The sequence below is a fragment of the Melozone crissalis genome, unplaced genomic scaffold, assembly GCF_028551555.1.
Source record: "Melozone crissalis strain CALT ecotype California unplaced genomic scaffold, PUWL_Pcris_2 ptg000002l_1, whole genome shotgun sequence".
Taxonomy (NCBI): domain Eukaryota; kingdom Metazoa; phylum Chordata; class Aves; order Passeriformes; family Passerellidae; genus Melozone; species Melozone crissalis.
In genome coordinates, this window is record NW_026535780.1 from 20245964 (window position 1) to 20251588 (window position 5625).

Sequence of the window (5625 nt, forward strand, 5' to 3'; positions counted from 1 at the left end):
TTTAGCCCCACAGAGCTGGCCCAGGCTGTTTGCACACCAAGGCTGAGTTTTCCTGAGGCTGCAGGGAGAGAGCTGAGGAGTCGGTCCCCAAGGAGCAGCTACAGATCTGCTCAGGACAGATGAGAGCACTGGTACCCCTGGGCTGCCAAGGAAGGCTGTGCCCATCAGGTTCTGCCTAATGGTTCAAGAGAGACAATATGTGAGATTCCCAAAGAGCTCTCAAATATTGAACCCTGCACCAAAAAGCCATGCAACCACATTGTTACAATGATTCTGTACTGCAAAGCCACTTTCATTTCTGCCTTACTGAAAGCAATGAGATGTTCACAGGAAATGCTATAACCACAGGATAAAAGTCTTGCAGAGAATGTCATGAGGTGTCTGTCTTCTAGTTCCAAAAATTCAAATTCAAAAATTTCCTGCAGATTGCAGAGGCAAAGGAAGCCTGCACCCCTAAAACTACATAGCTACTGGAAACAAAATTTCCAAGTCCAAGGAGCACTCTCTGCCTCAAATTTCAAAGAAATGTTGATCACACACTTCCATAGCTTATGTTACATCCTCCTGAAAATTAGATGGCTTTTGCAAAATGCTATCCTACTTCCTCACTGCCTCCAGATTTTTACAAATAGGATGGGGCCAGTTCTGCAAGGAGGTGAAGCTGGCATATAGTGCTGCCATCTTCAGTGGTGCTTCATGGCTCACACCTACAGGAATCCTTCCACAGATCTGCCCCAAGGAGGCCCCCAGTGGGGAGAACACAGTGTGGAGGCACAGCTCCCTCCAGATGCCTTCCTGCTTGTGCTTCCCATCACTCCATTTCCCCCCTTCTTTTCTTTCCTCAATGGCTGAACACAAAGGGGACCTGTAAATACAGAAGCTCCTACCCACACTGCTGTTCTTTTGGGCACCCATTCTAGGACTTGCCACAGGAGTTTATCTTCCAAATCCCATTCTGAGCTGTGTTATACTGTGTGTGCAATTGCCGCCTTTGAAATACTGGGCTCTTTCCTTGGATAACTGTGTGAGTACTGGAAAATAATATGACACACTTTTGAAACCAGAAGTGATCAGAAAAATCATTAAATTTGTCAGAAGACAAGGGCTGAAATTGAGCTCCCTGTAGATGCTTGGCTGTGATGCCTCCTTAGTGGGTCCTTCACAGACCTCGTGGAGCCAGAGGAGGTGGCAGAGGCAGGACAGAGAGAAGGAGAATACCCTTTGAACCTCCTGGAAGGACACCTCAAACCAAAACTGTTGCTGATATTCCGGTTACACAGTAAATGAAAATTCTTTCTGTTCCTCTGCCTATACAACCTCTCCCCTCCCCTCCTGCCACCCTCTCCTGAATATATTGGCCTGTTCCTGCTGCACTTAGTAGCCATGTGGGAACTTCAAAAAATGAATTCCTTATTAATTTGTGGCAGAAGGTGGGACAGAGTGCCTGAGGTGTTCCCTGTCCATCCTGTAAGGCAGCAGTCTGTGCCCAGGGCTCCCTGCAGGGTTTTGTCTGTCCCTCTGGAGGAGGCATGGCTGGAAGTGCCCCTTTGACAGCCAGTGGTGGAGGAACACCAGGGAGCTCAAAGTATTGGGGGAGGCCATGAAAACAGGGAAAAAACAATATGGGGTGGTCTGGGGTATCATGGTCTGGATTCAGGGGAAAAAAAAAGCAGCAAGGCCTACCAGGGGAGGAGAATTTTTCAGGGGAAACATCCCACTTTGCTTTTGGGGACAGAAAATGCTGTCAAATTAATTGCTAAATGTGGCTGTGTCATGGCCAGGTTCTTCTGTCCAGATCCAACTACCAAATGCAGCAGTGGAAATTCAGCCATTTCACAGTTTGCATGACAACTGCCTTTGATGTTCCCTTCGCTTTGAACATAAACATCATTTCCTTATGTCATATCATTTATGGCGCCTTTTGCAAGTTTTGATCAGTCCTTGAACATGTATTTTTGGGTGGAAACTGTTACCAAGTCTCATGAATCAGCTCACTGCCAAGGATTGAAACCCCAAAATCCATACTCCTCTGTCACTCAGAACAGAGTTCCTGTATATATAGGTTCATTTAAAAGTTTTCAGTAACAGGCAGTTTCAGGATTAGAATAGCATCAGCTTAACTAAAAGCAGCTTGAGATCTGGATTGAGGACTGGAGCCATATTTTCTCCTTCATTTCTTAGCTTCATCTCAGTGCTATATCCCTAATAATCCCTCACGCTTCCCATGACTGAAGAGAAATCTCTAGGATAACCATCATACAAATATTCCAGTGACTTTCAATAATAAACATTCGGAGAACAAAGAATATTCCCGGAGATTAAAGATCAGTAACAATCACAAGTATTTGGTTCCATGGAAAAAAATATTATTTTCTTTAGTTGATTGATTTCAGATGTTCAAATTCAGCAAAGAGAAAACAGAGGAAATTGATCCAAATCAAATATAAACCAGACTAAGCCTTAGCACAGCAGTCATCCATTTTACAGGGACAGCTGAGTTCCTAACACTGCCTGAAAATCCTCTAGCAAAACCCCCGCTTCAACTTTTAAAATCTTTCAGTGAAATGTCAGTTAGATCATCCCTTACCTGTAACATGAAATGCTTATTTTGCTCTAAAAATGCTTCTTTCTTTCAGCTGTGTGAATCACCTTTGCACAGGTTGGTGATGTCTGTCTGTGCTTATCCAGTTTATAGTTCCTCAGACTTGCCCTCAGAGATTCAGCAGCTCAAACATTAACTGCAGGACAATTATTGATTCTAATGACTAGGTGTGGTATGAAACAGCAGCCCTGTAAGGAAGCAAGGTAACTCCAAGGTAATTCACAGTCTTCAATATTTTTTACATCCTTTGTGATTTTCTTTCTGACTTATTTTTTTTTTCAGTCAGGCTGTGAGGAAGGAACATGCCGGGCATGGGCTGAAGGCACAGGGTAAAGAGAGCCTGTCTGTGGGAGAGAAGGTGGAGAGGAGAGGGCATGGGCCTTGAGTGGAGAGAAGGTTTGCTACTTGCCTAGTCACAGGAAAAATTCACATTCAGAAGACAAGAATTTGGACATAAAGGTGGCTTGTTGTCACAGCAGATCCTTTCATGGGAAGGAACCAGACGAGTTAAAATAATTCATCAGTCCTCATACTGGAAAGTTCAGATTCTGTCTGAGCTCTGCTAAAAATTTTAGGTAACCTTGGGCAAATCAGTCTGTCTGCCCTTTTCCAGATACTTATAATGGATGCAATAATTTCTTTCCCTTTGTGCCATCTTTCACGTCTGTTTCATGTTTGCAGCCTTTCCAGGAAACTAGTCCCCACTAGTCTCTGCATTACAACACCTGCAGTAAAGGGAATTGAAATCAATTGGGCTGTAAAGGACAATAGTAAAACAAATAATCAATAAAATATATTTGAAAAATAAACTACTATTTTTTTAATTGCAGTTCTTAAAATGTTATGCTTTTTGTATCTCACTTTTTAATATAGTGCTTATTTCAGAAGTTTTGGACAGGCTTATTTTGTTGTCTTGAGAAATGTTATTTTTCATCCAAGTTCTAACTTCTGCTGTCAATTTCCTCAGTCTGTCAGATTGCTCTAGAACACTGTTAGATTATTTGTGCAGTCCATTTTCTGAATTATATATCTAAAGAAAGAAGTGTTTAGAACTGATTGCAGCTCTAAGGTGTACCGTTCTGGGAAGTTAGGCCTTCTATTTGGGTTTCAGATCTTTTCCCTTGAAATCAGTGTTTGTTTCTCCAGGAAAAACCTCTAGGCTATGCTTTCAGCATGCTTTAAAACACAAGTGTTCTCCATTCACTCATGCATTCAGAATGATTCAGACTCCCTCAAAGCTGTCTGCTAGCAGTGAGTTATCATTAGAGCACAATTCAAAATCAGTTTTGAATAAAGCATTAAAACTCATTGCTGTTGATTTCTAAATAAATATAAGGAGAGGAAAATTAACTTTCTCGGAAATATGTTGATTTTAAGTGACCTACATGCAGATTAACTGTATACTAGTTGGACCTGAATGAGCAGTGCTTTCAACAAGAAGTATTTTAAAACAGAGAGATGAGACTTCACGCGGCAGAACCAAATTCACATCCACAAATTCCTAATGACATTTTTAGTCCTCTTTCACATGACAAGTGTAGAGTAACTCAAGTCATGATGTCAGAAGTGCAATTCCCATAAACCAGCATTTGTCTTTCAAGTGCTAGTGTCTCTGCTTGGAAGTTTAATTGCCAGGAAGTGCAGTGTATTACCTGAAGTACAAATACACAGAGGTAAGGTACCTAGCATGCCTAATTGAATGTCCCCATTATTTAAAGTCAGAGGTGAGCCTGTCATACCCAGATCTTCCTCTGGCTGAAAAAGTTTCCCAGGCACAGAGCAACTGCTTACAGGTTGCAACTGCACAGCAGAAAAAAAAAAAAGTCTCCCATGTCAAATGTATTACAAAGTCCAGAAGCACTTAAGGCTTTACAACAGTCATAACATGGTGCCACAGATAAAATCACAAGAAGAAACTCAGCAGTGAGACTGGGCCCTTGAGCCAGCTGTTTCTCTGAGTAAATCCAAAGAAAAAAAGGCAAACGTCCAGGTGTTTATTGTGTGAATCATTGTTCAACGAGTCAGTTTTTCCAGAAACAACTCTTCTCATATCATTAGTCACATCCTTTTCACCCTTCCCATTTATCAACTTTGTCATTTCTCCCGCGCTCCTTTTCCATTTTCTCTTTTTGTCTTTTTACTTTTACTCCTGGTTTCCACTCAGCTGACATCTCTCCTTGTACCTCTTCCACTTCCCAAACTAGCTGCACCTGCCTGACCTCAGCTTCCTTCCCTTTCTGTTTGTTTGGAAAATATTTCTTTTATGGATCTATTAGGGTATTATAATTTCACAATATAATTAATGTGTGTCAACATGAGATAGTACCACTGGAGGAAAAAGAAGCATGGAAAAGTAATGCTGAAAACAAATTTAAGTTTCTATTGACCTAGTTCCTTCACTTCTCATGTGGCAGAATCACCTATACCTGCATCCTCCCTGACTGTAAAAGATGCAAATAATGACCAGTCTCAGTTTCCATAGCTAATGCACTGTGGGACTTTCAGCATCTGCTCATTCACATGGATGCCCTCTGTACATTGCTCAGTCACTCCACCCTTGCTGATGAGCTGTGCCGCCATATTCTCCCAGATGAGACTTTACAACACTGCTGAGGAAAGGTTCCTACAGAAATTATCTCCCAAACAATGTACCTCTTACCAGTGCACTTATAATGTATTTTCATGTTATCTTTGTTGCTTTGATAGTTGCACTGGCATAATTATGGTTTTGTCTGTATTTGCCTACTCTATATACTCAGTTTAGTGGTGTAACCTACTTAGAATTGTCTGAATTTCTTTGAGAGACTGAGAACAGTGATGAGCTCTGATTTAGCAAAGATTAGTTCTGATTTAGTTTATTTTTACCAACCTTCCTAATACTACTTTTGCTTTGGGACATATGTCATTCACTCTATTTATAGAGAGACCTAGTCATTCCTGCTAATGGTTTTCTTTGGTTTATTTCTTATGAAATTCTTCTTATCACTAATCTTATTTTATAGAAGTCTGCTTTTTCCAAGTTC